Raw genomic sequence first — 24,454 nt, forward strand, 5'->3', positions numbered from 1 at the left:
CTGCTTCATGCAAATCGAATTTCATTAGCCCAGTCTTAGACAGTATAGGCATATTAATGACTTCGGTTTTTATTTTCAGATATTCCTCTGGTTCTATTAAGCCCTTTAGCAACATAACGCTTAGTATCGGTATAGAAATTGAGTTTTTTCTTCTGAAAAGTATTGATTATTTGATGCAATACCTCAAAATAGCGATACTTTGGTATCAATATAAAGTATCGCCCAACACTACGGTCAACGCAATACCACTTAATAAAGAACCAGTTGTCTCTTGTGTGTTATTTTTTCCTCCTTCCAAAACCTTGGCGAGGGTGGAGCTTTAAAACATTTCTGAGCAAGTTGATTACAAATCCTGAAATATCTTGGGTGTAGATCTAGATTACACTTTGAATCTTGATATGATACTTGCGTATTTTGGATTGGGGGGAGGGGATTTTTTATGTTCTTTAATACCACTACTGTCCCAGCAAAAATCTTTGTCGTTTATTTTTGCCACCCAGAAAAAATCTAGTGGCCAAAGATTCTTCCATAAGTTTTTAACCACACTAGCCACATCTAACCCTTTTAATTTTTCAGTAACAAAAATTATATAAGAAAAAGACAGGCTTCATGACAAACACTTCCGGCAAAGCTTCATAGATATGGTACTTTCTGAAAAAAAGAAAAAAAGAAGGATCACACACAAAGAATATTGAAAAGAAGTGAGCAAGGTGATAAAAGATGAGAGATAATAGACAATCCTTTAATTAAATTTTCAAAGCACTTCGTATCTTGTGTGTGAGTCGTCAACGACCTGTCATTTTTTCCTCTTTAACACTGAAAGCTTCTTAAAAAAAAAAAAAAAAAAAAAAAAAAAAAAAAAAAAAAAAAAAAAAAAAAAAAAAAAAAAAAAAAAAAAAAAAAAACTTGAACCGTGGTTCCAAGCTACATACTTTTACAAAAACTTGCGAATTTAATTTAGTTCAAACACCTTGGGATTAAGCAATCACTTTCGACTCTCGGAAAAGGAACTAGAAAGAAGTTTTCAATCGAAGAAGTACTCTCCTAAGTTTCTACAGCCACAACTTCTATACAGAATACCCGGGAAACAATAGATAGTCACTCTTTACTATGTTCCGCCAACTGGGGACCATTTCGAAAAATACAGAAAATTAAGCACAGTTGGAAAACTAAATATTAACTAAAAGGGAACTGCTACTTACGGGAAGTTCAATTCTACCAGAAAATGGCCACTCAGCCAGGAAAAGGGGCCCCTTCGCAAATAATATTAATTATATACCTATAATTATTATTATTAATTTTGACGGTAATATAGTTTATTAACGATTCCTACTGCAAATGGATGCATATTTCATTAACTTCTTATACTAAAATTCATTCGTGAGGCATTTAATTTTCAAAATATTGGTGGGCTGACAATTTCTTTGCTGTGCTAAACACTGAAACTAAATTGTATATAGACTCTACTTAGAAGCTTGCTATGATCAAATCTGATTCAAATGGTGAAGAAAAGGAATGTGTCCGTAATTCCTCCCTCTCCCCAGACCTCTCCGACCCCAACTTTCGGTACACAGGTAGGCAGGCATATTACGCCTTTTTAATCAGTATCACAGAGTGGTTTTCAAGTTGTATGATTTGAGACCAAAAGTTAGACAGTGGCGACGAGTTAGAAATTACGAGTAAGATATCTTACTCGTAATTTTCTAGAAGAGAGACAGACAAATTGCATTCTTTTTTAAGGGGTCTTTCAAGGACTTTCAATCTGTGCGACTGAACGGACGAGTGAGTCATTGACATCTCTGACACCCCCACCATTAGCACAAATACTCGCACGCCACATTGCAAACCTTTCATTAAAAATGTAGGCATGCTGTTTCTTGTTTGAATACAAATTATGCAAGAATGTTCAGTCAGTATTCCTAGGAAGCACAAAGTGAGCCCATGGCCCCCTCCGACACCCTCTTTCCCATATCCTCTCACAATCAAGCAATGAATCATAATCTAAAATTTTTGAGGCAAAATTGTAGTGTTGGTATCTCCACCATTCTTCCATCCTTCCCATTGCAAACCGTTTAGTAAATAGGTATAATTGGAGTAGAGACGTACGCAGAATGGGGACTTGGAGCGACTTGGAGCCCTGTCACCAGTCTAAAAAAAAATATGTTTTACCCAATTTCTTGAATTAACTACTAAGGACTAATCACCAGAATAAAAGCAGGAAAAGACACAGGAAAGCAGAAAGGAAGAAGCAAAGATTCACAAGTACGAATCCAGAAACAAAGACAGGGGCAAATACAAGATTAAGCAATAGAAGACTCTAAGAAACAATTCCAAACCGAAACAACACAAGAACAAAGGGAGCACAGTTTCACACAGTCCCCTTTCCCTCGGTAAACAGTGTGATTTTTAACAAGCAAATAAACAAGAAAACGAGAAACATTCATGAACATAGGCGCAAACTCACGAACAAACACAAATAGCGCACTGTATCTTGAACAGAAGAAGGAGCACAGGAACGAAGACATGAAAGACAATAAGAACTAGCATAGGAACGAACATAATAAACAGTAACTCTGGAGAGGTCTCACTCGATTGGATATAGACAATTTATTGCTCTTTTTAAGAGTTTGGTCTCTATAAGAATATATTATCAAATTCTTTAAGAGTGGAAAGAGATAGCGCAAAAAACCATAATTTTTTAGAAAAACTTCTGCTTTCAGCATCATTACTCATTTTGTAGTTCACTCTTTACCAAGTTCTACGTAGGAAAAACCACAAAAAAGACGGAAACAAGCACAGCAACGAACACGAGAGCAAAACTAAGACTAAATACACACACACAAAAAAAAAACACTTTAATAAGCCCAAAAAGAAGTAGATGAACAAACTCAAAACAAAACATAGGAATTATGTAGGAACGCAGACTAAATACACACACACACACACACAAAACATTAGCCTCCTTACTGAGTGCCTCCTTTTGAAGAGGCACTCAGTAAGGAGCAATAACAAAACAATACAACGGAAACTATCAGTGTGTTTAATGACAAAATAGTTGATAAGACATAATTTCACTGGCAAAGGAAATTGAAACGAAGGTAAGTGCTGAAATAACTGGAGATATTTTTACACAAAAAGGTGGATTTGGGGCTATTTAAGCACTTATGAGGTTAAAGGCAGCTTTCCTTCTTTCATGGTACAAATAAAAATTAAAAAATGGCTAACTTTTTAACTAAACCTCCAGAAGTTAACATTAAAAAGTCATTTAACTTTTCTTAAAATGAAGTATTTCTTTTCACAAAATACTTACCAAAATACCAATACAAATCCAGTTTCTAAGTAAACTAGTTTATCATTTATTTATATCATTTTACTATTTTTCTTCAAAAGAATGCAATTGCACAAATATTTTATCATATCATGTAATTCAAGAGTTTAACGCAAAACTTTTCTTATGACAACATTCTTCAGATTAGGGTCAGCTCCCTTGTCTACTGCCAAAGACAACAAAACTGTTTTCTTCATGCAATACATGAACTATTTTCACGACCTCTAAATTTGAGAAGACAAAGGTAGTTCTGACGGAAAACGGTAATTTGGGAAAATATCACACTGAAGTGAAAAGAGCGCAGGGTTGCCAGAAGGGTAGCCACTTTATATGTAGGGTCGGTCTGAATAAAAACTTGAGTTTCGGGGGAACTTAAACTGAACGTTTGGTTATTCATTCGGTAGGGGTTACAGGGTCATTAAAAGCATTCGGCTCAGCAAGCAGATACTCAAGACCTGAGTTGTTTCTATCTAATACTTTAAACACATGAAAAAACTTCAGCTTTTTAGCTAAAACACAGTAAAGACCAAGCAACTTCTTAAAAACTATCTGTCTTTTCTAGGATCCAGTTAAACTTTGGTAATTTTCTTGATTTTTTTTTTCTTCCTTTTCTCTTATCACCAAAATTCTTGTTTATCTGAAAAGTTGAGTTAGCCAACGGATGGCATTTAAAAGCACAACTTTTGTTAGGGGTGACTTTATAAAAGAAAAAGAAGAAATTTTTAAGTTCAGTTGAAGTGAAAAAGCTTTTCAGTTTTTCATTCAGTTGAAATCTTTCTTTTAAACTAGAACAGTGTTAGACTTTGATTTTGACTATTGATGGACACAGACAAATAGATTAATTTAAGAATCAGCCTTCGAAATAGACTTCAAATTATGGTTTTCAACTATAGTGACTTTTATTTTGACTTTTTTTTTTATTAGTTGACTTTTATTTCTATTCAGAGCTATTTTTTAAAGATTTCAAGCCTTTAAATTTGCAATAAACTTATACTATTAAGGCAAACCAATAGAATAGTCATTATTCTAGAATAATCTTAAAATAAAAATTTGTACTATTAAACAAAGTTTTCCAAGCCCCATTTTTAAACATCAGCTACTATGGGGTGTGGCTCACTTTCGTAGTGTCATGCAATGTAAGGTCATGTAAGAACAACGTCATCACACAGAATAGAGAAATTAAATCAAAAACACAATTTTTGCAGAAAATATTATTGTAAACTTATAAAGATCACCTAGATATGAGTAGTATAGATTCTCAATGACCCATTAAACATCTCTCTACGACGTTGTGACCTAAGCAAAGAGCCAGTTTCTATGTTTTTGAAGACGCAGGAAGGTGGAGGGCTCAAAACCTTGAAGAGAAGGATTTTAACGATGGTGATTCGAATGATACTTTTTCACATTTCAAGGAGTTTAAAGCTTTTTTCAAAAGTTCCCAAAAAATTTGGCAAAAAAGATATTGTTATATGTTTAAAATATATTATACAATTACATTTTATTATTACATTAGGCCACACTATGCAATGTCCGCGTTCAAGAATGTCTTTTAAACATTTTCTGAATGACTTAAAAAGTTTTGTTAAAAATGCATTCTTTTTTTAAATTTTCAGTTACTATGGGATGTAGTTCCCTCTTAACAAGGTTGCAGGGTAAATATTTCGTCGCATAGATTTTTTTTAGTCACAGTCAAATCTATAAGTTTCTAAGAGTCGAACTCTATGGCAACTATAGACGTACAATTTGAAATCAGTAGCTGACAACATGTAGTTTGCCTTCTGCGCCCATATAGTGAAAAGTGCATAAATGTGCAGCACTCCCTATGTATACAGCAATTTGTTACAAGTTTTGGTCAAAATATGAAGAAACTGAGAGTCAAATAATATAACAAAACGGAGGGTCAAATAACAGAATAAAATTTCAGAACATTGTATTTGTGAGTCATGCCCATACTTGTTGATGGAGTTATGCTACGATACCCGAAACAATCAAATAATCTGCTGACAAAACGACTAATATGTTTTATCAGATATTCATCGATGTTTTAGCATAATAATAAGCCCTTATCTTGTCATTAAATAAAAAAAAATACAATCTGGTTGCAAGAACGAAGTACATTATCTCTGTTCTCTCATCAATGACTGATTTTGTTGAGGTTGGTCATTGAGCTCTCAAGTCTAAAAGGCACGCTCTTAGTAGGTTGCAGCTTTTGCTGCTGCCTTTAAAATGTTTGTGACCACAAAAAATTTTTTATAGCTTTTAATGATATTATGTTGAATAAAATTATTGCTTCGCTGGTTATGCAGCATATATCTGAAAAACTGATTCAATCATACTGACTCGTTTTTAGGTTTTTAGAATATATACAATAAACTCTTAAACAAAGAACTTTATTTAACTTAGGCGGAGAAACTAAAGAATCCATCATGAGTTTTTGTTAAAATACAGCAGGAAATATATGCTTTACTTCACACCCCAAGATTCCCTAAAAAAAATTGTAATATTGTCACATTAAGAGTCAAATGGGTATATTACACCCAGTATCTGCGAAGAGTTATAGATAAAAAAAAACTATTCATGAGATATTATCCTGTTTGAAATATTTATAATCCAATATTATTTTGCACCTGCCGTGACAGAAGTCAAATATTTTTTGTTGTAACATATAATGCAAAGAATGTTCATAAAACCAGTTTATGATGACATTTCAAGGAATGAGGAAACGGAGTCAATCACATATAACAGCATACCCAAAGAGGCAACTTTTATAAGCTGCCTCTAAAATCCAGTTTTTATTCAATTAAAACTACTTTCAAGTCAAGTGAGGAGTCTCGAAACCTCCTCTGTGTTGTTTTACACCTTGAAAACACGATTGGCCATTTCATAATTTTTATTCTCTGTCATTCTGGCCACCTTTGGACAAAAATCACAGTTTGGTGGGAAAAAACGTCGCTTTTCTATGACACGATTGTCTTAATTTCCTTTCGAACGAGCCCCCTCCCAATATTACACGACTACTGGTTCGGTACGATAATCTCTGCGAAAAAAAAACAGAAAAAAGACAGATCAGTGCTTCCTATGAAAAGAAGTGATTTTCCTTGTTGTTCAAGATGGGAGCTGCTATTCTTCTACTTCGGATTTTCTTACCATGGTAATTCCAATGGTGCGATTTTCCTTTCAATCCGACACCATCGTTGTAGAGTTTCACGCTCTCTCTCAAAATTCCCATAAAAACATTTTCTCAATGGACTTTCACCTTTAAGATTAAAGTAAGAAAGAATACAATTTTTTTAACCGAAAGCATTATTCCATATATGAAGGGGACTACCCCTTAGTCAACATTCACTATTTACATCTAAGTTTGACCTTTGGTCAAAATTTTTTAAGAATACCTCTCATTCAAATTCAATGGCCCTTGTGTTTGAGCCGTCTTTTTTAAAGAACAGAGACAAAAAGTCAAACTTTAGAGTAAAGAGCGAGGATTGAGGAAGGAGCAGTCCCCCTAATATACGGAATGACTGAGACACCCTCACCGAGAGATCGTAAATACAGGTGGAGGAGCAAGAAGTCCGCAGGGCCCACCGAGATGTGAACACGTCCCGTGAGTTAGAAATCTTCACTAGCAATTGATAAGATTACATGATGAAGCAGAACACAATTGTGGAAGGATCCTCAATAGGACAACTGCGAAAGGGTGTAGGATCCAGATTTATGAATAACGGCCTCGTTTATGGGCAGCCTCTACCTTGAGGTGGGTGGGAGTATCTTAGTATCTAGGCAGCTCCTAGCCCTAATCAGGTCCCAGGCCTGGGGTCGGTTGGGCCTGCAACTCTCCACCTAAAATCTTCACGCAGCGATAAACGGATAATTGTGCCTTGTATGACCCTTATCTTTACCTGATACGACCTCGGCATGTCCCTGGTTTATTTCAGACCAACGAATGAACCTTCTTGACCAAGGTGGACCACGCGTTGCCACCTAGAATGTACTTACACTCAACATTCCCGGAGTGAAAACAATGCTTGCTCTTGAGCTAAAAAGCTTCCAAGTAGCTGTGGCTGGACTCACAGAAATGTGTCTCGTCAGAAGAAAGTCCGAGAATATCGGTGAAAAATATCCCCTAATCTGGTCTGGTGACCCAAAAACAAAGAGAAACAGCGTGCTGAACACGAGAGCAAACAGAAGCCTTCTCTATTAGAAGCAAATCTCAGGTAGAATATAGATGCCTCAGTTTCAGCACAAGCATGCAAAGTGGACAATTATTGTATACTATGTTCCCAGTGACCCAAGCCCAGAAGAGATGAAGGACCAGTCTTATGCAAAATTCAGCCTATAGTCTCAGTCCACGAAATTGTCACTCTTTTGGGAGACCTTAACACTACGGTCAATGACAGGGAGGGCATGTCGAGAAATATTCTCGGCTCGGTGACTCCAGATCCACTAAATGACAACGGAGAGACTCCTTGAGCTCTGCAGCATGTACGATCTGGTAATATTGAATACTCTCTTTCAGAGACAAGAAATTCATAAACATACTTGGTATAGCAGCGACGGCCAGACAAAGAAGATGATCGATTATATTATGATTTCTGGATGCTGGCGCTCTTAAGTAACTAATTTCAGGACGTATAGGTCTGCCTAGCTTGCAAATATAGATCATAGGATGATGGTCGCAACATTAAGACTACGCTTAAGGGCACAGCGGCAACACAAACGGCCTCCCAGGTTTTATCTGATTAGCCTGGAAATTACTAAGATGCAGCAGAAATAAGCTCTTGATATCTAAAACTAGTTTACCTGCCCTTAAGACCTGGATGAATCCAAAGTTGGAGCTCCTTCAAAGAGAGCTTTCCCAGAGAACTGTTCACTGGTAAGGTCATCTACTTTGTATGCTAGATGACGTCACAAGACTGGGTGTGTTTGACTTCAAACCCAACCTCCACGCATGGAAAGGTCCCAGAGGACGGCCCCTCCCCCCACTAGATAGGAAAACAAAGCCAACGAACTCCTTCCCTAAGCCCACATCCCAGTGAAAGAAGCTGCAAGCACGGCAAGCGATAGTTCAACATGGAGGCACCAGGTCTCATCTTTCTCTACACTGTCCAGGCAAGAGCTACAAGTCTGTAAGTCAAGTCCTTGCTATCAGTTCGAAACACTTGGTTATTTTCAACTTCATTTCTGATCATTTTCAAGTCATGACAGGAAATAACCCCCGTGTAAAAAATTTTCCTGGAAAGTCCCCCCCCCCTCCCACGAACTTTCCTCCCCACGAAAATTCCCCTTCCTCACAGAAAGTTTCCCCAAACTTTTTTTGCATATTTTCCTAAACAAATACTATATGTGAACAATGGGGAAATTGTGTAAATTACAGCATGTTTCCCAGGACTATAGGGGGTCATGTCATCCCTAAGGGCATAGTTATCTACCTTTTTAACTATGCTAAATCAAAAGGCTATTTCAAAATTTTTGATCAGATGTCTTTTGGGGGCATGGGAGGTGGGCTAGTTGTCATCCTATCCTTTTAGTCACTTAAAAAAGGCAGAAGAATTTTTCATTTGCATTCAAATGAGCCCTCTACCAATCCTCTAGTATTATTGGCTCAATACGATTACCCCTGGAGAAAAAAAATTAAAAAGATAAACACAACTCCTTGATCTGTCTTCTGGCCAAAAAATTCACATTTGAGTAGATAGGAGCTGGAACCTCTATAATAAAACTCTCTGACATGACGAATCTGGTGGTGTGATTTTCATTAGGCTCGCTTCACTTTTTGGGTGTGCCCCCACCCCCCTCTTTTTCGAAAAACAGCCAAATTTTCTCAGGTTCCTAGTTTTGATGGATTAAAGTAAAATCAATTAATTTTATCATTTGGAATCAGCATAGAAATTCAATTCTTTTGATGCGTTCTATGTTATCAAATTCTGGTTTTTAGAGTTTCGGTTACTATTGGGCCGAGTCGCACCTTACACAAACTGTCTGATCAACCTAAATAACAGTAAACCATTCCTCACTTCCTTGATAGGAAGTTACCTTCCTGAATTATATTCACTACTCTTGACAATTTGTATTCGAAACGTCTTTTTACACGCCCTTAGTAACTTTTCATAATCACAATAAGGGTATTACTACAAACAGAGACAATTAAAGGCTTACCCAAATCATAGATATATGCCAACTGCTAGGGATAAAAATACTGTTCCTATGCCCATAAAAATTGATGATACTGCAGCCAGTGACATTTCTTTACTCAATGATTTTGTGAAGCGATTGCTGGTGACTTCATACACAAAGAACCAGGCCGTGAAGAAAAGGCCTAATGTTAATAAGACTATAGAGAGATGGGGATAGACAGTTGGATTGACTGGGGATATATACCGAGCACCAATATCCATTTTTATTATTCAGTACCTAAAAAATAAGGATATTGTGTTACATTAAATTTTGCAGTACACTAATTTCACTCAGCATGGAAATCATTTATTAATTCATTATTAAACTTTATTCATACATTTATGCACTCAAATATATAACATTTTTTTATTCTTGATTTTTATTTTTCCTGGAAATTGTAGCATAAAAAAGAAAATGAACCAAGCAACTAAAAGCCCAATGGTTCCTAAAATAACTACCAAAAAATGACACTCATTTTTAACATTCCCAACTATGATTTTTATTATTATTATTTTTTATTCGTTTTCAGAACTATCTATGCTCCAATTCAATTTGGGAACCAACCTAGTAGGGGACTATTACATCTAAATTCTGAAAAATAAACTGCACTGCCAAAAACAAGTCAAGATATTCCTGCCTTAACGATTCATTTTCACTATAAGAGCTTCCAAAACTTCACTGGTACAAATCAACAAACATAATAAGTATTCAGAACCATTGAAATAATAATAAAAGGTTGTACAAAGCTGAAGTAGAAAACAAATAGAAAACCCCTAGTTTTGCATCCTTCCCTCAACTTGCTGAAGTCTCCTTGGGCCTTCAGCCATTATTTGACGTCATTCTAAGAATATTATTCTGGATTTTCCTTCAGTGATTATTTTTACACATTTCTTTATTCACAGCAATTCACAGATTTCCAATTTGTGCTGTTCCAACACAGTTCAGTTCCAACACAGACAATACCGTTCATCTTCAGTGATGTTTGTATTCTATTGCAATCCTTTTATCCTATCATTTAGTAATATCAGTTATGTCTGGCTACTAGATTTGGGAATCAATTTGAATTATTCAGGTAATCTTTTTAGTTGCCTCCCTGATTTTGGTTATTAAAATTTTTGTTCACAGTAGTGTTTTGGGCGTCAAAGAAGGAGACACTGTTGAACTATTCAAAAAATCATTTGTCCAATGCAAATGACGTAAAATTCATAATATTGCTTCTAGAAAAACAGGATTAGACTGCTTACAGGAGTACACTTGTAAGTTGAAGAATTCTGTTGGATAAAGATGGGAAAAGGGCTCACAGATTGTTCTATTTTGGTTCTGCACCATTGATGAACAAAATATCCTATTAATTCGTGAATGTACAAACATAACGATTTTTGGAAATGGTAGCTTTCACAATTTAAGATATGATAGACCAAATCATGCCTCATAAGATATTGTGAAATATCAACTTCTGCCTCTTCTCCTCCAAAAGACACCAGAATTTGCACCAGTTGGATAAACTTTAATTCAGGAATGAATCTACAGCACAAATAAGGCCCTAGCCAAGGATTTTGAGCCTCATATCTTTGCTAAATTCAGAACTATAAGGTTTTAAAGAGTTCGGGGAAATGTTTCTTAAATTTAATAAAAATGAAAAAAAAAAACATTACCAAAATGGCTTGAAGTCCTCCTCAAATCAGATAGCCATATAAACCGAGTCAAAGGAAAGTAGACTCCAGCCAAAATTAAGGCATTTTTCCTAACAAAATCAAGACAGTTAGTTTGCCTTCTATACAATCTTTTAAGTCTCACAAGAAGCTTCTTAGGCTTCTAAACCTACAAGGAGGATAGAGATTTAAAAACACCTTCCCAAGGAATATTTCAGGCTAGGAATTTATATCTGGAAGGAAAATTCTCCCAACTCAACCGCTTTCAAATTTAGTAAAAAGTCCGTCTTCTAGCATTTACTCTACATTTTTTAGTCTAATCTAAAGAGTTTAAAATTAGTCTTTCTTATCATTTTAACCCCCCCCCCCCCTCACCCCTCAGAATAGATTCCTGTATATGTGACTAAACACAGATTGAGCATATAGATGACTTGAACTAGGCTATATTCTATATTCTATAAGCCAATGCTGTGATTTTTTTTGTTGTACAACAGGGTCACAACCATCTCTTTAGTTAAATGACTATGTACGTGCTTGGTAAATGTCATATCGCTTAATCTTGAAAAACAAATTTCAATTTATTTTTGGAAAAACAAGTAAAACAAATAGCCAACAGTATTTAATCGTAGTGAAATACAGTCTATGGTACTGAGTCCCGAAACCGAATATAATTTTCATGCCACTCATAAGGTTCGCCTGCATAAATAAAACTTTCAAGAGAAAATCTACAGCATAAATTATATAAGGTCTTATCAAGTTCCTAAATACATTCGTTTCCCTCCCTCCAGACCGTTGACATTTATTGAAATTAGGAAAATTTGTGTTGAACAAATGTATGTTCAGAACTGGATTTACAACTTTAACACTGAACATGGGAAAACGTCTGGAAACGTCTGAACCTGCCGAACTCCCCCATGGAGTTGGTCAATCCCCGTAATAAACACTGATTTCTCAAAGTGGACCAAAGAACTTACCCCCATTACTTTTATACAGAAAACATTTGCCAAGCTTAATACAGTTACAGATAAAAACCATTTCCAAATTTTTGCTGATGGGTCCAAAATGAATGAAAAAGTGGCAAGCAGAGCATTTATTCCAACCCAAAATATTGCTTTAGGCGAGAGATTGCATGATAATGCATCTGTGTGCCAAGTTAAACGCCATAATCATGGCATTAGAGTTCATCGTGGTTAATGAATTTATGATTGTTAATTTCGAAAATATTATAATATATTCTGACTCTTTATCAAGCCTAGAGCTTCCCTGTGATTTTGTTCACAAAAATTAGAGAAAATTGAAAGGGTACAATTTCCAGGTTTGTTGCAAGGCAAAGTAAGTAGTGCTACCTAGGAAGGCATACCACAAAGGCAAGCAAGCATGTCCAAGAGACCCAGCAGAAAGGCAAAAATTGTTGCAGAGTTTGTGATGAAGACCTTAGCAAGTCCTCAGCTATAATTGAGTTTAACTCCTGTAGTAAGTGGCTATATGCATCATTTTTTTAATTAAAGTGCTTCATCAGCGCTAAACTGTGATGACTGTGAAAATTGGGTCTGTGCAGCTTGCCTAAAACTAACTGACTCTGAATATGACCTACTGAATAAAATGGCGGAGAAAATCAGTCTCAGGTGTGTGTGTACAGCATGCAAAGTATGTCCCCAGAGTGCTTTGCATCATGGTGCTTCAGCTGCCGAGATCACATCTGTTGTGGTCAATGCAATGACCATGCTACAACAAAGTATAAACCAGTCCATTGTGCAGTCAGCAGAAAGTCTGAGAAGTAAGCTAACAATCATCTGTGAAAAAGTTAACTTGGTTGAACTGTCTCTTGTAAGTAAGTTTAGCGCTGATGACGCTCGACAAATTGTGCAATGTGAAGTTTCTTCTCTGCAGCTCAACTTCAGACAAACATTAAAGTTGGATGTTTGTTGTATTGTTAGTGCTGAAAAAGACAGATAGAATAGGAAAAACAATATCATTGCTTATGGTATACTACCCTCCCAGGATGACAACAGATCTATTCCTTTGATCCTAGAGAATGATTTTGGTATAAAATGCAACTCAGTAGCCAATGCATGAAGACTCCTGCCTTCCGCCAGAGGGGGCCCACAGTGCAGCCATTCGGTAGCTGCCCACCACCAGTCATTTTCAGTTCCTTTGCACTAAAAAAGCAAATTTTGCAGAAATCTTTTGAGAAGAAAGGTGAAATACAATTTAGAAACCACATGTCAAGGGAAGACCATGCCTGCCATAAAACAATTGTAGAAGAGATTAAAGGCAGAACTGCTGCATGGGAGATATACCTAGACATCCATGACTTTCAAATTGTGTCAAAAAATGGACCAAGCCAAAGGGAAGCATCATGATCCCAGTCAGTGCCCATGCAGCACTAAACCTGCATAATAGGGAACTTGTATAAAGCGTTATAAATAAAGTGCCTAGTTATAGTGACCATAGTATAGGACTAAGTGAAAGTGTCCAAGACCTATGGCAAAATTCTTGTGTATTCCAAAGTGATGATGAGCTATCCCCAACTACAACAGATACATCCTTGACATTCACAACCACCAGTTCTGGTATCACGTCTCAAGAATCTCGGTCAGATGCTACCTCCTTTGAGCCAATTGAAGATGATCATCTGGTACCAGGTACAAACAGGAGTCAACATGTAAGTCCAGACTTTTCTATTTTCTTATCTAACGTTGACCAACTGACAAACAAATTACAGAAACTTAGGAGTCTGGTGTACCAAAAAGACTATGACCTGGTTTTATTAACAGAAGTGTGTCCTAAGAACTCAGAACAAGGCTAGAAGATTCTCATATTAATATGCCTGGTTACCAAGTCGTTTCTAACCTTTCTTGTAGAGGATACAAACGCGGTGTTCTTGCTCTGATCAAAAATACCTATGCAGTACATGACCTGAACATTGAGGCGAATTTGGTCTCTGTTAAATCTGTATGGTTTGACCTTACTGATGAAGACCAGTACTAATGTTCTCTCGGAGTTGGTTGTATCTATCAAAGTCTGTCTTCACCCTCAGCCATTGAGACTGAGAACACTCTTTCATTAATGTTCCATCAAGCTATTGAAAACTTTAAAGGCAATTTTATTATTGGAAGTGACTTCAATTTCCCAGAACTGATCTGGAAGAACAGGTAACCTTACTACTCTACTGCCAATAGCAACATTAAAGCTGCACCTTTTATTGAGATTGTACATGACCTTTCTGTCTACCAACTAATTGATCAACCCACTGGGCTTTGACCTTCCTAACAATCTATGGTATTAGATCTGGTGTTTGTAAACAGGAGAAAGGCGATTCAGAAGGTAAACTATCTCCCATCAGTTGGGAAAAGCAACCATCCTGCCACAAAAATAATCACCTCTAGACGTCCAGTAAAAAGTAAATACAAAAGACGGGTTTACACAGAGTATGCAGCAATTAGAAGGGAGCTAAGACTCATCGAGTGGGATGAGCTACTTCAGGGAGATGTCAATGACCAGTGGGAAAAATTCCTGACAGCTGTCACCAAGATTCAGAGTAGAAACACGACAGAAAGGCTGGTTCCTGTACTGATGACAATATTGTATATGACCCCTTGCATTAAAAGATAAAGAAATCAGAAATTGCACCACTGGAAGAAAAGAGACAAGCCTGGTTACTATAATAAGTACGCCCAAGCTTCGAACAGACTAAAAATTTAACTAAACAACTATACGAAAATTTCGAGCTTGGACTTGCCAATGAATGCAAGAGTAACCCAAAAAAGTTTTGGAATTATGTGTCTAGTAAAGACCATGCTAGGCACTGTGTTAAATGCCTCACTACTGATGATGGAATAGAAGTGACTGACAGCCAGAAATTAGCAAACTTACTAAACAACCAGTTTGCTTCTGTCTTTATAACAGAGCCAAATACTGAGCTTCCACCACCTCCTATATACAACATACTGTCTCCCATGATTTTGGTTTTTATCACTATACCTATGGTGTACCTATGGTGGAAAAGAGGCTAAAAAACCTCAATACCAACAATTCAGCCAGTCCTGATGGACTTCACCCAAGGTTGCCCAAAGAAACGGCCACCAAGATTTTCCCCGCTTTGTGACATCTGTTTCAGTTTTCTCTTGACAGCAGAATCGTTCCTTCACAATGGAAGACTGCTTATATTACACCAATATTCAAAAGGGGGAACAATCTAAAGCTGAAAACTACGGATATACAAGGTTTTAGAGAGAATTGTCAACAATGCACTTCTCAAGCATCTTGTTTTCAATAGCATTATCTCAGACAAACAACATGGTTTTCTTCCCAGGAAGTCAGTCGAAACCAACCTACTCAAAACTTGCGAGCTAAATACTCAGCTTCTTGACAGAGGATTTTCCATCAACCTAATTCTGCTAGACATTGCCAAAGCCTTTGTTTACACTCAAAACTCACAGCTGTGGGCATTAACAAAGAGCTAGCTGAGTGGCTAATCGACTTCCTTGGTGGCAGAATACAAAAGGTTCGACTCTTTACCATAGATGAAGAGAAGGTCTATTCAACACCTTGCCAAGTTCTGACAGGCATCCCTCAAGGAACAATCCTTGGACCAACTTTATTCCTCATCTACATCAATGATCTGGTAGCTGAAACAAAACAGCCACCTGACTCTTTATACTGATGACTCCAAGCTATTTGATACTACAGGCAACAGTAGCCTACAAGCCAATCTTAACCAAATTCAACATGGGCAGATAAGTGGCTTCTATCCTTCAACATCTCAAAGTACATCACTCTTCATTTCGGCCGTGATAATCTACAGCACCAGTACACTATGTATGACAGCAAAACAGCACTGAGTCCAGTTGGATGACAGTTTAACCTTCCATGAAACCACCCCAAAGCAGTTTTGAGAGCAAACGCAAATTTGGGACTCCTGAAAAGAACCGTCAAAAGTGACATCCAGCTTGTTGAAGGTGTCCAAAGGAGAGCCACCAAATGCATTGATGGTTTATGCAATCAGCCCAGTGCAATAGATTATAATCTGCTAACCTCTCAACACTTGTTTTTTGGCATAGGCATAATGACATGATGCTTATCTACAGGTACTTCCAACAAGCAGGCCAGAATCTTTTCACCTTCTCTCCTCACCAAAGACAAACACGAGAACTTTCCAAAAAGTTGTTCAAATCAACTGCTAACACCAAAGTCTGATTTTTTCAGCCAGCAAGTGGTGAACAATTGGAATCAACTAAGACAGAGACAATTTCCACAATCTTGCCAAAGGAATTCAAAAATAGACTCAACAAGGAATGGGAGGCCAAACTATAGAGATTCCAGTGGGAAAGCTCCTCCCAGTCCTCACTACCATAACACTCTTGGAAGACAATAGTCAGCTTGGGAGATGATGTGGCTTGTCATATTCAACTATCTCACACAATCAATCCAAAGTTGCTGTTGTGCAGTGGTGCCAACTATAAATTCCTGGAGAATGATCCTTAAACCACACCTACCATGTGATCACTGTTACCACGTGGGCTTAAATTGCATCTCTCCAGCACTCTCTAGTCATGATGGTTTGTCACTTGACCTTAACACAACAGCCAGATCTATGGCCATCATCAACTATGGAGCATCACAGTTCTTGTAACTAATTTTCTCTGAAGTGCAAATTAAGGTAATTAAGGTAAATGACGATGAATATGATCACTTCATTAAGATGAACTCAAAAGCTGGCTTTCAGTGGTATTACACTTTGTGTAAAGTGAATAAAGAAGGGAAACCTCGCTCCCACTGTGAAAGAGGTGTCTAAAATTGTTGAAAACTCCAGGCTAGCCTCAACCAAAGCATTAACTTGATGCATCAGCACTTGAAAAATCGCTTGGACAGCATCAAAGAGCAAATTAGAAACATTGAATCATTCTCCAATCAAAGTGTGATGTGCTTCAAATTAAACAATGGGTCCCTAAAAAGTCAACGATCAGGTGCAGAATGAGGTTAAAAAAAACCTTGAGACTAAACTTCACCAAAATGTTTGCATGAAACTTGACAAAGAAAAGAGAAAGGATTATATAGTTGCCCATGGAGCTCCCCATATTGATATTGCAGCTTTTTTTAAGTCTCGCCTTGAATCTGAATATGAGTCACTGTCAGTAACAATCCCACAGGTCAAACAACTTCCTGTCAAACCTGCCACTGATGTTCTTGCTTAACATCCTCTACTATTATTATTGTCACTGGACAAAGCAACTTAATGTGATAATTTAACACTTGGCACCCAAAAGATTTACTTTAGCATCCAATGCCTGTTTTGAAAATTTTGAAGTAACCTAGCCTTCATTCATACAATATAATAATCTAATTTTTGACACCTTAAACCATGATTGTTCTTCTACAACTTTTTTGTCAACTTATTGTTTAATTATGAAATGTAAACACTTGAAGTTCTAAGTGATGGGTTCTAAAGTATTTACAAATTTTGGTGCTAATGGGGGCTATGTATTAATGTAGTGTGTGTCTGTGTAAAAATACATACTTGGGGCTTTATACTTGCACACTATAGGGAGGGGGGGGCAAAGTACACTTTTGGTAAATTTGCAGTTTTCCACATAATTTAGCTAGGATAAAAGTGAGTACATAATTTGATGCCTTTTCTTATGCTTTTGTTGTTGTTTGGAGTTTGACAAATTTGACATATGGGTCTTACGGATTTGTATCACTTGATTTTTTGGTGTGTTATGTAAGCACTGGCTTTCTTGGGTGTCACTTGTGTCAATATTCACTGAACTTGTTCATGAACCACTTGTCTTACTAAGGGGGTTATTCACCTTTAGCAATTGCCTGCATTGAAAAATTGGATTGCCCTTCTGCATTCACTAATGGTTCCTGAGGGATAATTCATTTTGAATCCTTAATGGGGCCCCAAAAGGTAAAACAGTCCAGTAATCAAAAGTTTAAAAACATATTTCTAAAAGTAAACTGTCTAGTGAGAAATAATTACCTTTTGTAGCTGATTCAGGAATGGTAATTATTATTTTCCTAAGTCTTAATAGTAAAATATAAATGAAAAACTATTTGCAGAAATTTTTAAAAAGAGCTAGGAATGAGTAAAAAATTACACTGATTTTGCTGTGACCTCATTTTTGAGGGGCTTATAGCTCTCTTAAAAATTTCTGCAAATTTATTTTTAAAATAGCATTTTACTATTAAGATTAAGACAAGTGATGATTACTATTCCTGAATCAGCTCCAAATGCCAATTATTTCTTGCTAGACAACTTTTTTAGAAACATGCTTTTAAACTTTTGGTTGCTATGGGCTGTTTTGAGCCCTCTAAGGGCTCAAAATGTAGTTTTCCCAGAATTGGTTATTGAATAATGAAAGAGCAAAAAAAGCATCAAGTGATATATTCATTTTAACCATAGCTGAATTATGGGTAAATTTGGGGCAGTTTATATTATTCACCTATAAATAAGGTGAACATACTAATTTGTACTTTTTTTTGTGCCCTTCCCAAATATAATAGTCATTTTACTTGGATATTCAACTCACAACCCTTTATGAAACCCAAAGACGATACCTTTTTCTCTTATTTTTGGCTATATAAAAGGGTTTAAAACAGCAAATCCTACCATCTCCCTCTAGTAAAAATATATAGCCCAAATTATATATTTCCTATGTGTTTTCTGGTTCTCAATTTTATCACAGTCAATTTGCTTTATGGGTAAAGCAGTTTAAACAAGAGTGATGCAAACTGCTTGAAGTAAACATTGCAATTCTCTAAAGATTTACAAACTGTTTATTCAATGGGAACATAATGAATCAATGCCTGTGTATTGTACAATTTTGACAAAATGGAATTACATTCAAATAGTAAGTTTTTAACAACTATTTTAACCCTAGCAAAAATAAGAGAAAAAAGTACCACCTTAAAGGTTCCATAAAGGGCTTATTATTGAATTTCCAAATAAACAACTATCATATATAGAAAGAGCATAAAAAATGTATTGAGTAGTAGGTTATGTTTACTGTATTTGTTACTACTACTACTACTAATAATAACTCACTGCAGCACCAAGCCGCCTGAGGCCAACACAGCCACGCACGCTCCTCCTCCAACCTAATCTATTTAAAGCCTCCCTCTTTACACCCTCCCAGAAGTTCCCATTTCCTTTAAATCTTTATTTATGACATCCTCCCAACCCAGACAAGGACGACCTGCTTTCCGTGCAGCCCCAGAAGGTTGGCCAGAAAGGACAATCTTTGGTAATCTGTCATCCTTCATCCATAGAACGTGGCCTAGCCATCTCAACCTTTCTTTCATTATAGCCCCAGAAAGCGGGATTGAACCACACTTTTCGTACAACCTACTGTTTGAAATATGGTCAGTCAGCTGGGTACCCAGAACAATCTGTAGGCAATTTCTCTGGAAAACATCTCGTAAATTTTCATCTGCTTTTTGGAGTGCCCATGCTTCAGAGCCATATTTGACCACTGTCATCACTGTAGCTTCCAATATTCTAATCTTGGTATGTAAACTTATCTTTCTATTCTTCCAAACTTTTTTTAACCATGAAAAAACACCCTGAGCTTTAGCTATTCTACTTTTAACATCTTCACTGCTCCCACCATCTTTACTAATAATACTACCAAGGTAACTGAAGCTCCCAACCTGATCAATCTTTTCGTTACCTAATGTCACCTGTTCATCTTCACTTATTCCTAGCCTTAGTGACTTAGTCTTCTTAACATTAATTTTCAAGCCTATTTTAGCACCCTGAACTCGTAAAACCTCTAAAAATTCATTCATTTTGCTCACACTTTCATCTAATATGCTTAAATCATCAGCATAATCTAAGTCCAGGAGCGTTCTTCCTCCCCATTTGATTCCATGGTCTCCAATTGCCTTTCCTGTGCTCCTTAAGACAAAGTCCATCAAAATGATCCATATTAAGGGGGATAGAACACAACCCTGCTTAACTCCTGATTTAATACAAAACCAGTTGCTAACCTCATTTCCTACCTTAACTGCAGCAGTATTATTCTTGTACATAGTGCAAATCACTTTAATGTATTTTTCTGGTATACCATATAATGATAAGACCTTTGTTAATGCTGTTCTATCAATAGAATCAAAAGCTTGCTCATAATAATACACTGTATTTGTTGGTCAGGATAAATATCTAAACAAGCTCCTTTTGTGATCTGGGAAAGGAGTTAGGTTAGTAAAATGTATGAATCCAGGGCCAAAAGCATACTCCAGGAAGGTATTGCCAAGCTACTATGTTAACCCTCTTCTGATTTCTAAGTTTAGAAATTTGACTAGTTGGCAGGTTTATACCTATTGGAAATTCAACAAAACAACATTATACTTTAATTTTCAGTTTCTTTTTCTCTGGTTTTAGTTTTGAAAATGCAATTCCTATAAAATTTTAAGCCACATCAATGAGATTTTTCTAAATTTAGGAAATGTATCTGCAGACATTTGAAACCTAACAAGCTGGGATTGGGCAAAGTTGTGAAGCTGAAAGTAATTTTCTTGTGCTTCATTTAAGCAGAAGATCAATTTTGCAAGGTATCACTTTTATAACAAAATTTTCAAAGGTCAGTGCCCTCTAGAGAGAAAAGGAGTGGTGGTAGGTACTTCAAAATACCTTCCCTGGACATACTTTAGCTTGTACATCCATCCCTGAAAGTTTCATTTTCTTGTAAATTTGCAGTTGGCTATATAATTTAACTAGGATGATACTCTTGTATACTCTTTTATAATTCAATAATTGGTTCTGGGGTTAATTGAATCTTCAGCCCTTAGAGAGGCCCCAAAGATATTTTATATGAATTATGAAAAAGCATCAAATGATGTTTCCACTTTCATCCTAGCTAAATTATATAGCCCACTGCAAATTTACCATGAACTTTACCCCTAACCCCATAATGTGTAAATATATACCCTGAATTAGAATATACCCTGAATTGTTGACAGCAAAGTTTTGAGTTCCAAAATTCAACACTATTTTTAGTCAACAACATTCAAAACACATACTGAAATTGAAATGGTAGCAAGATGTTTGATATTTGAGTGGCCTAATAAATGAGGTTTGAATTGTTATAAAAAGAGTATTTTTGGAATATATTACTCTTTAACAACTTATTTATAAATTAGTAATGGTAAATATTTCACTGTTCATATTATTGACTTACAAATAAAGTGAACTTACCACTCAATGACTTTTTTTGCTTTTGTGGCAAAATTGATTATTATATTTGGAAAGAGTATAAAAAGGGAATTGAGTGCTGTGTTCACTTTATTCATAAGTCAATAATAAAAAACAGCAAAATTTTTACCCTTGTGATAAGTTTTCATCTACTTTTTCAATATCTTAACTAGTGTTGATAACTTCTCTGTGTTGTTACAAAAATGAAAACCTTAGGAACCTTGGTAAAATTCTTGTTGATTGACTTCTTGCTATCTCAGAAAGGGGTTAGGTTAGAAAAATGATACTTTCAGGGATGGGTCTACAAGCTAAAGTATGTCCTGGAAAGGTATTTTGAAGTACCTACCTCTACTCCTTCTCTCTCTAGAGGGCCCTAACGTTTGATGACTTTCAAAAATATGTGTGTTATAAAAGTGAAATCTTGCAAAACAGTCTTCTGCTTGAATGAAGTACAACAAACTTATTTTCAGCTTCACAACTTTGCACAATCCCAATTTACAAGGTTTTAAAGATGTGCAAATACATTTCCCAAATTAAAAAAAAAAAACATTGATATGGCTCAGAATTCTACTCAAATAACAAGAATTGCATTTTCAGACCTAAAGGCAGAGAAAAAGCAACTGATAGCTGAAAATTAAGGTAAAATATTGTTTTGACAAAATTTCAATAAGTACAGACCTGTCATGTAGGCAAACTTCAGGGCTCTCTAGAGGGAGGAGTGTATGTGGGTACTTTAAAATACTTTCCCAGGATATACTTTAACCTGTAGACCTATCCCTGAAATTTCATTTTCCTAACCTAACCCCTTTCTGAGATAGCAAGAAGTTGCTCAACTAAAATTTTAGGTAAAATTGGTGCAAACAGTATCACTGGCTTTCATATAAAGTGAATATACCACTCAATACCTTTTTTTATGCCCTTTACAAATATAATAATTGCTTCTACTGCAAATTCATATTTAAGCACTTTTTGACCTCTTGACCTCTTAAAAATGACCTATATATGGGGCCATTACAAATCTGTTATAGTTTGGAAACAAATTTGGGCTATATATTTGCACGTCAGGGGGGTGGGGGTAAAGCATAGCATATATTAAATACATAAACTAACCATTGCTGTTTGTTTTTTATGTGTTTGTGCACATTAAATTTTAATGAGAAGACATATCACCAGTGCAACAGCACAAACACATAAAAAAAAATACAGCAATGGTTAGTTTACATATTTAATATATACAATGCTTTATCCCATCCCCCTGATATGCAAATATATAGCCCAAATATGTTTCTAAACTATTACAGATTTGTAATGACCCCATATATAGGTCATTTTTAAGAGGTCAAAAAGCTTAAATCTGAATTTGTGGTAGAAACAATTATTATATTTGTAAACAGCATTAAAAAAGGCATTGAGTGGTATATTCACTTTATATGAAAGCCAGTAATACTGTTTGTACCAATTTTATCAAATTTTACTGGAGTCTCTGAAAAAAAGGCATCAAATGACATTTTCACTTTTATCCTAGTTGAATTATAAAGCCAACTACAAATTTACCCATTTTCCTAACCCCTTTTAAGATAGCAAAAATAGTTTGTCCAGAACTTTAATAGGCTAAGCAGTCTATTTTAGAATTTTTTAGTTGTTTTCAGAATTATATAGGCCTAGTATTTCCTTCAGAGAAAAAGCAGATATAAACTATTACCCCTATCTCATTTATGAAACACTGTATATATTAAACTAAGCATCCAATTTTAGGCTATAAGTTGTCCATGCTCCTTATAAGAGAGATGTTAATAGACTATTACCCAGAGGAGTCAAGGGGCTTGTACAAGTGCATCCAGAAAATTTTTTACTTTAATGGTGTAAAAAAATAAGTTATTTTCGCTTGAGGCTTCGTGTAGGCCTCACCAAAATAAGCAGGTTGCTTACCTTAATCAAACTTCAGTGGTTCAGCTTCAGAGATAAAATACGTTCGGCTAAAGTTTTCTGCTTCTTCGACGTGAGTTAGCTTACTATAGTTAGGGTTGCCAGCTTTTCAGTCCCTGAATAAGTCCACCTATCATCCAAAAATGTTTCATTTTTAGCCAAATTATGACCATATTTTGTCTTTAATATTTCCATCTTGAAATCTCAGAAACTTGAGGTTTTTTTTACTACTTATGCTAGTGACTTGGATACACTTAAAGCTGCGAGTCAACATCAAATATAACAAAAACGATAAAAACAATCATTTAATACGTCCACACAAAATGATTTAATTTAAAAGCACATAACTCATGAAAACACGTCAACAGTAAAAAAAAAACACTAGTGAGAGCTTGAAGCTCATCTTCCAGCAAAAATATCTTTTGACAGACATGGTAGGCATGAGGGTCAGCATTTTCAGTTTCTTTGATGGCTTTTATGCCAATCTGAATACGTTTTGTTTATGTCAATAAATACAGTCCAGGAGTCAAGCGACGTTCCAAAATGCCAGAAAAGCCGGGTTGCCCTTTAATCACTTCTAAATCTTAAAATTAGCACTATAACTTTCAATATGCAATCGAATGAGCTCTTCTTAAATTTTCTACGACAACTCCTTTTATACGAAGTGTCTAATCTGGTCTTTTTTAGTTTCAATTATCATAAGATTTTATACTTGCTGAATTTGCTTCTAAATTGTTATATGTTCTTTGGGCTATTTTGGAAAAAATGGCTATTTCATAATTTCAACCATATGCGTTTAGGGAAAATGGACGTTGGGGACGGAGGCTTGCCCTCCAATTACTTTTGACTTTTAAAAGAGAATTAGACCTTTCAATTTGCAATCAAATGAGCCTCCTTTATAGTCTATAGGACCATCCCTTCAATAAAAACCTTATTTACTCCCGGGGCATGACTTACAACCGTTACTCTCCAGGCACTGGGGGTTTTGTCAATCCCATAGGCATTGTTATATGATCTTTGGAATTTTTTGAACAAATTGGCTATCTCAAATTTTTTATCAGGTTCATTTAGGAAAAAGAGGACTTGGGAGGCTAATTGCCCTCCTGTGATTTTCAAACTTTAAAACGAGCACTAGAACTTTCAATATGTTACTAATGAGCAACTAGCATAATTCATAGC

General features: G+C 36.0%; 1 long non-coding RNA gene across 1 annotated transcript; it reads right to left on the minus strand.

Annotated features, from left to right (window-relative positions):
* Positions 1–550: 550 nt before the first annotated feature.
* Positions 551–23,345, minus strand: LOC136038737 (uncharacterized). Its single transcript, XR_010620282.1, has 3 exons — positions 23,279–23,345; positions 9,482–9,736; positions 551–651 (listed from the first exon to the last, which is right to left on the minus strand). It is a non-coding gene; the product is annotated as an uncharacterized LOC136038737 (long non-coding RNA).
* Positions 23,346–24,454: the final 1,109 nt, after the last annotated feature.

Source organism: Artemia franciscana, chromosome 18 (assembly GCF_032884065.1).
Source record: "Artemia franciscana chromosome 18, ASM3288406v1, whole genome shotgun sequence".
NCBI lineage: Eukaryota > Metazoa > Arthropoda > Branchiopoda > Anostraca > Artemiidae > Artemia > Artemia franciscana.